The 8,267-nt window shown below is 44.9% G+C and overlaps 1 pseudogene; it reads right to left on the bottom strand.

The window, feature by feature from the left end:
* Window positions 1-788: 788 nt before the first annotated feature.
* LOC124698907 lies at window positions 789-5,997 on the bottom strand (annotated as a pseudogene).
* Between the last annotated feature and the right edge of the window lie 2,270 nt (window positions 5,998-8,267).

The following is an 8,267-nucleotide window of genomic DNA, read 5'->3' on the forward strand; positions in this document are numbered from 1 at the left end:
CTATGTTGTTGCCTCAGCGGCCCAACATTGACCTTCATTGGATGTCCACGGTGTGCCGGCCTAGAGAGAATCGATGAGATGGGTCTCTGGTAGACCGAGCGGAAGATTGCGAGGCCTAGGTCCATCCCAACGTTTGTCCAGTCCACTGCCTTGGGCACAAGAGGGATAGTTGGCGAGTCAGGGACAGACTGATCTGGAACATCGCCAACAATGACTAATGAGCCACGTCACTCCATCAATCCCCAGGGAGGTGGCGTCTAGACTCGCACCATATCCATGCCATCCGTTTACAGGGACGAAACCTCCGCGGGTAAAAGCGTTATTGTGTCTCTACGTATAGTCCTTGAGGCGTTTGCTTCTCGGGGTGTCCCACCTCACCAGTCGGAGAGTTTGGTTCAAAATAGAAGGGCTGCCATGCCTCGATAACTGCTGGTCGTCCTCGCGATCCAAACTTATATAATTAATTAAATTTTGTAGTATTTGATTTTGACAAAAATTTATATGCGGAGTATAATGAAACAGAGGATATGAGTATAAGTCACATGACTAATTTGCTTCTCAATTGCAGAATTTATTGATGCTTAAAGAATAACAATTTCGTACTGCCAACCAAATTCATATAAGATACTATGTACTTCTGTAACTGAACTACTGAAGTATTTTTTGAACTTGATATGATGATTTCTGTAGTTTTATGATATAAGCCCGTGAATTTAACTTGCTAATTTTCTAGCTCTTTGACTAGTTGACTGGACCCATCAGCAATAGATGATTTTAGGGCAGCATCATCAGCAGTAGAACATGACCCTCTTCACGCTGTCCTTGAGCGCAGGGAGGGGCCTGACGACCCCACCGCCGGGGGCCCGGGTGCTGCGGGACGTCGAGGAGCCGGCCTGGCGCGTGCTCGCGATGGAGCCGCTGTCGGAGCTGTCCGGCTCCATGTAGAACCGGGCGCGGAAGGCGGCCAGGTGAGCGTAGTATGCCGGAGGAACTGCAATAAACGCTTATCTGTCAGAACTGTTTTTGAGAATTTATCTGTCAGAATTGTTGAAACTTCAAGACTTGAGCTTGGCAGATCCCTGATGACAACATTGATTTCAGAGTGTCGACTTACCGATCGATACCGACCGCGTGCACCTCGCGTAACTGCGGAAGAGATCGAAAGTTAGGGAGGGGATGTAGATTGATTGTTCGAGAAGGTGAAGAATGCCGAGGCTTACGTGTAGCAGAGGTTGTTGGTGAGGCTCTGCAGTGCATCGGCACTGAAGTTGTTCTCATCCCACAGGACATGGTAATGCGCGGGGCGGCTCGTGCCCTACGGATCATTTGAGTTAACATCTGAATCTGATACAGTCTAAAATGACAGACATGAAGATGTAAGTAGATCTCGTCATATTTATTTACCTTGATGCCGGCATGGCTGCACAGAAAGAAATCAAACTCTGTAGGATGGCAGATCTTGGAGTCTACAACAGTGCCTGCATGTCCAGGAGAGACTGTCAGATTAGAAAAGATATTGGCAAGAGGAAGGTAGAAGCAAGCAACCTGAAGAATGATGGCATAAGTAACAACACTCACCGGGGAGGATGTTGCCGCTCCTGTCGACGGAGCTCTGGTCATTGTGGTTGTGCGGAAACAGTCTGGTGTGGTGGCGCTTCTGAACCACGATGAAAGTAACCTGCGGCTGGTAGTTGGCCTCCAGCGACGCGCATGCCTGAGAGACAGATGAATTGGATCAGAAGGGAGTGATAAAATTGGGGCAAATTGTGTGTTACCTTTCGGATGGCATCAAGCTCATGCAGTAGAACTTGATAGAACTGGCCTTCGCTGACACCATCTCTGCAAAAGGCAGACACTTTTGCGGTTTAGCCCCAATGTGGAAGGCCAGGATTTCAAATGATTGACCAGGTCACAGCTGGTATTGAAAAGAAGTCTCAAATCACAAGCCGTAAATTTCTGCAAGAAAGCATACCTATAGAACAATATTCTCTGAGGCTTTTCTCCAGTACATCTTTTGAAGGAGATAAGAAGCTCCCTGCAAATGCATGCGACAGAATGTATGACTTGTGCTGCAAATTCGTAGGAGGAAGACTGGAGATGGTGAGGGATACCTGATCATGCCACCATGGATGGTTCCTCTCTGAGGATCATGAGTGACATTGTACAGATCATCTATCAACTCTTGCCTGTGAGATTGAGCAGAGACTAGGCCAGCATACTTAGTCACCTCAGGCCAATCTTGGGAGGCCACAACCTGCAGGGAAAATAAATGTTTTTTTAGAAAATAAGTTGACTGATGTAGACAAGAACAGCCAGTGAACATTGAGTGTGAGATTGTTGGACTTACTGCAGAAATGGAAGGGCTGCTGTCTTCACCAGGATGGGGATGGGTGACATCAGCGCCGAATATGATCGTAGGCTTGTCGGTAAGCAAAGGGATGCACCTTGACACTGCATCAGCCAGGACAGTGTTCCTTCCCCCGACCTTTGAAAACAAAAGGCCGTATGTATTAGAGTCGGGGACTGAAGAAATGCACAAAACACAACAAGAAATCTAACACCAACCTTTACGTTTATCTTCAGAGCAAGGTTTGCCAGGATCTGTTTGTTCATTTTAAACACTTGCTTTGTTAAACAGCACTGGGAAATCAGCCCAAGGTCGATTTCGCAGACACGCTTCAAGTCACCTGATACCGGCACAGTATGAGCATCTCTAGAGATGAGCATTGACTTGAAGCTTCAGTTTAATAGTGCAGAAATCAATATATAATTGAAATTTTAGTTACCATAAAGCGAGCCGTTGTTATCAGGAAGTATTCCAATAAGTAAATCGAGCTCCTTGCGCTGTGGTCCAAGTATGTTCAGTGCATCATGGAACCTAGCTTTCAAAGCTCGCTCCACTTGATCAGGACGCACATATATAGCTGGAAGAACAGGCTCCAAAGCAAATTCCTATAATTGATAGTAAGACTATTACTATTGTAACCAACAAGTACAAGGGAAAAATAACATGTACAATGTGCAAGCATAGCTTGAAGCATTTCAGGGATACTTGCCATTCCTGAGGCTTGGCACATGCGGGCAAGTTCACGACAGAATCCAGTAGCAACACTGTCTTGAACATTTCGAGCGAAATTGACACACATCCAGCTCCTGACTCTACCACCATTTACCAATTTCTGGATAAGGAGAAAATGAAAATGAACAGCAAGGCTTGAGATAATAAAGTAAACAAAGAGCATATGCTTGATGTGGATAATAAAGTAAAAAAAATCTGGCATTAGTACATCTGTTTGATGTAGTATCATTACCTTGTTCATCATATTCCATTGGCCAACTCTAGGCAAGCAATCCTTCTCTCTACCAGCCTCGCTGTACTTAAGCTGCATGAATAGAAACAAAAGGAGAAGTCATTAAAAGTGTTGCAGCGAATTATATGGTATGTTTAAGCATAACATTTTCAGAAAACAGGATCACTCGCGAAGGGCTAATAGCACAAGAAAAAGAACTTCGAAAGACATTGTCTCAACATGATTCAGGCTCCACTTACCCGAGGAGTAGGTAAAACCCGTGCCTCAACCGATGCAAGCCGCTCACTGATCGTGATGCCAAACTCTTTTGCATAAGGATCATCATGGTAAGAGTTGTGATTTACAATCTGTAGACACACAAATAAATTTGTGCTTTGCATAAACATGTGAACTTGTTTACCTGCACATAGGATGGTAGAGCCTCAACAATACTATGACAAGAGAAATGCTATACCTGAATTAGGTCACGCTCCCGATCATGTGGGCGCTGACATGTCTCCTCTAGAAGAGCTCTTATCTGACCCTGGTTGAGTCTCTTGGAGTATCTCTGTCCCGCCACTATTTTGCAGGCCTGGATAGAAGTTCAGATTGTAAGCACATGTCAGAGACAATAGATTTGCAGGTTAAGTGCCAAAAAGTTGACAAGAAAACAAAATACTACCGCACATATTTACTACATGAAAGAAGGGAGCGTATTTTAGCACTAGCGTACCTCCATGGGGAGGTAATTTGGACGCTGCTGATTACCGACTTGCAGACAGGGAAGGTAGGTGTGCTGGATGGTGTAGCCATATGTCTCCTGAAAGTATTGGACAACAGACTTCACTGTGTCCCCTTGATCAACGGGAAAACTGTTGCAAAATAACATTATTTTTGAGGGAAACAAGAACAGTACCTTATGCTTTTCAGAATGACTTCAGAGGAAACTAAAAGGGATATTACAATAGTGCAAGATGAAAAGAGGAAGCTCCATACCTTAGCTCCCGAGTTGCCTCGGATGTTAAACCAGATATCCGATACTTCCGCCGTATGTTGCCACGGTGAGTAACTTCCACCTTCACACCTTTTAAGGCCTTCTTGATCTAGGGTGTTCAAAGAAACATCGAAATTACTTGCTAAGTTAGTGAATAAAGCTACAAACAGATATGCAAGGAATGGCAGCTCAGATTACCAAGACATACTAAAGCTATTCAGATTTAGATGAGTTATGGGAACTGGATTCAAGCAGTTAACAATAGCTTGTGTATTCATTTACTTCTGTCTCACAACAAAGGTACTTCCATTTGAAACTAGCTCTTCCTGAACGAAGTCGAAGGATACACAGTAATGAGTACAAAGTGTTAGCCAAGTATACCTTGACACGTTCAGCATCTGAGAGGGACCTCGAGCGGATGTCAGTGTTCAAAAGCTGAGAAACAAAATCAATGACAGGCAGAGGCTCGAAGAAAGATGTAGCTGACATATCTGAAAACAGAGAAAAGATGGGAAAGTAAATATTGAGGAAAGTATTCAGGAAGTATGAAATCTCTGTCAAGAAAAAGAAGGGAAAGTAAATATCAATTAAGCAACACCAATAAGCATCTCTGTCAAGAAAGTTCAAAGTAACAGAGCTATGTGAATTAAAGCTTAAATCATCACTGATTATGCTAAGCTATATAGTTGAAAGTCCATTCACTGACTATCCAAACATTGAATATAAATATCTATCAGAACGGTTAAGTACTGAATGTTATCTTGTGCAAATAAAAAAATGCAGAAATTTCCGTTGCTTATTAGTGGCTTCACAATGTATTACATAACACATACCCAAGGACAGCGGTACAGAACACCATGGAGCCCCAGTTCATTGTAGTGACCATATATTCATGAGAAAATGCGAGAACCAGAACCTTACCAATATTCAGTGACAAACCCATCTGAGTAGGACGAATGGTCTGATAAAACCCGCGCCAGCTTTCTATTCCGTCGCCAAGGGATCGCCTTCTTCCCAGGTCAGGCGAGAAGAAGGATCGGCCATATGGTTCATACCTGTTAAACAATTGATGGGGATGGAACAGTTTGTCAATTATTGATTTTTCCTATGATATGATACCTAGAGATATCTACACTCTACCTAGCTGTTGGCAGCTCACGCAGGACGATGTCAAGAACTTGCAAGGCCTCTTGGGGAGCCTCTCCCTGCCTCCCAGCTATATACTGCTCAAGCCGATGAAGATCGGCCTTCGCCGCAAACCTAATCAGCACCTTAAAAGTTCTCTCACGCCTACATCATAGAAATAACAGTCAGAAATGTCAGTTGGCTTCAGATACAGACTTAGATACTATAACAGCATCTGCAGTCACCCACTAAATATTTTGTTTCTCATGATTCTATGAGTAGTATGTTTTGTACTCTCTAAATATTTCTGTAACAGCATCCGCAGTGGAAAGCTCTCCCACTTTTTCCCCTTGGAAAAAAAATGTCTATAGAGTATGCTTTGCCCTATAACCATAGAATCATGAGAAAGAAAGTCTCAAGGACGCACCTCTCCAAACCGGAGCCATCATCTTCGTCGAGCAAAGTGATGTGAAACTCTTTGGAAGTAAAAGGCAGCGCACCAGCAGTGTACATACTCTTCCTGCCATCGTAGGCCGGAAGCCGACCTCCCAAGTAGGACACCTTGTGCAGCTTCACCAGCTCTTCCATCACGGCGCGGCCGACACCCCGTGAGGTGATCTCTGGGGTGATGGAAACCTGCCGAGAAGACCACATGCCATGTCAAGAACTTCGGAGAACAATGCAGTCATGGTAAACTAAAGAAAACTCACGTCGTACTGGTGAAGATCCTTGTCCGGCAGCTCGGCGAGGAAATGGTTCGCCTTCACCAGGCACTTGGTGCCGACCCTCCCGTTCCCCGGGCGGCGAGGGAACTTGTACGAGCAGCTGGGCAGCGGGATCGGCTGGAAGACAACCGCGCTCTTCTCACCGCCCTCCATGGACAGGGCCTCAAGCTGCCAGGTGACCACCTCGAGAGCCTCCGGAGACCCTGTCTCCGTAGAGGCCGAGACGTCGACGGGATCGCGTGGAGCGTCATCATCGTCCATTGCTTGGCACACCTCAGCAGATATCGTCGCAGACGGGCCGTCCCCACCGCCACCGTCGCTGTGCTGCGGCGGCTGCACTGGAGCAGGGCCGGTTGGACGCCATTGCTGCGTCGCGCCGCGAGGCCCATGGTGGTGGTAGGAGCCTGCCACACGGCCGCCTTGCTGGTACTGAAAGCCGGCCCGGCCAGGACGCCCGCCTCTTCCCTGACTCCCTCTCCCACCATTATTGTCATCGCCGAACCCGGGCAGCCGTGGCCTCCTCGATCCCATGGTCGATCAGCTGCCAACAGGGTGAAAGTTTGGTCAAAACACTCGCAAAGAAAGGGTCGAGATTGCTATGGATTGTGTCGAAAGCTTCATTCGCACGCGTGTAATGTTGAACTGCAGAAATTTTACATGTTGGTTCTTAACAAAAGCAAGGTAAGAACTCCGTACCAAACTTGGTTTACTAATGCTTTATTAGCACAGTGAATATCTGCATGAAACTAACTACTACTACTCCATGTGCGTAGTGAGTTAATGGCTGTCTGACTGAACTACCATGCATGAGCAATGTAGCTCCTTCGTAGGACTTTATAAAATCATTAAATCAGTAGTCACTCACACAAAAGTAAACTAAATATGGACGGTAGGAACTGTGAGCATACTCAACTATCACGACCATAAATAAAAAATAAAACTAAAATGAAATTATGATTACCAAGTCAAGTTGTTAAGTATTCAAGACCAAGTATTGGCTCTACACGAAAAGGGGGCGGGGTTATTCGACGATCTTTTCTTGATCAAACAAAAAAGACGATGCATAAACTTGCGGAGTTATCCTCCAAGAACAATGCAGGGAAAATACGAACTAGAAAAAGGACCTTTACATACAGAAATCCCCCTTTTTCCATAGAAAATAGAAGCATAAATGTTTAAACACAAAACACGTGATTTCCAAGGGAAAAACTTGGCTTTTATTTTTGATCATCTTCAAGGGAACCTAATTACTGAAAAAAAACAAGGGAGGAAAGGAGCGATTCCGCAGCATCTAATTTCCAAAACGGCCCGGAGAGGGGAATGCAGCTCCCGAGCAATCACCTTGGACTGAGATGGGAGATCGATTCGGCTCTGCAACTGCAAGACTCTGTCTCTCCCTGCTCTGTCGAGTTCTTGAGGAGAGAAGAGAATGGAGCTCGCTGTGGGTGTGATACAGCAGCAGTGGCAAGCAGAGCAGTGGCTCACTCACACTCAGTCTCACACACGCTGTGCACTAAAGCAGCCTATTCCATTTCCTGTTGTTTGCAATTGTTGGTTGGTTGTTTTTTATTATTACGGTATTTACTTTACTCAAGTGTTGGTTGCTGGAGGCCTGATACTTTGAACACTTATTTATACTCTGCTGTCGTGGGTAAGTTATTACTCCCTCCAATTTATATTACTTCTTTTTGATAAATGACGCTTTATTATTTAAAAAGTTTTAAGCATTACATCCAACCTCTGCATAATCAGAATGGACACGGTCGTTTGATAGTCTAGTATGTACCAAAGATTAAAGTGAAACGAAAGGAAGAAAAAAAGCCAACTAGTTTAAAGCTCCATTGACTTCGATCCTGCGGCTATGCAGTCACCCATGTTGGAAAATAAACTCCTTGGCCGTATTCTCCAACCGCGAAGACACCTCCATAAAGAGGTCGCGATCCTCCAAACGCTAAAGTGGCGACCATGAACAGAGCAAAGTTGTACACCAGTAAATGACCTGCATAATAGAAGAATTTTTGTCATAAAAAACCTTGTTATTTCTACATAGCCAGAGCGACCATGCAACTGCAAGCGCTCCTACTCTGATAATTGTTTTGTACCTAGAATCCACCCCGTTTAGCTATGCCAATT

Source organism: Lolium rigidum, chromosome 3, assembly GCF_022539505.1.
Source record: "Lolium rigidum isolate FL_2022 chromosome 3, APGP_CSIRO_Lrig_0.1, whole genome shotgun sequence".
Taxonomy (NCBI): Eukaryota; Viridiplantae; Streptophyta; class Magnoliopsida; order Poales; family Poaceae; genus Lolium; species Lolium rigidum.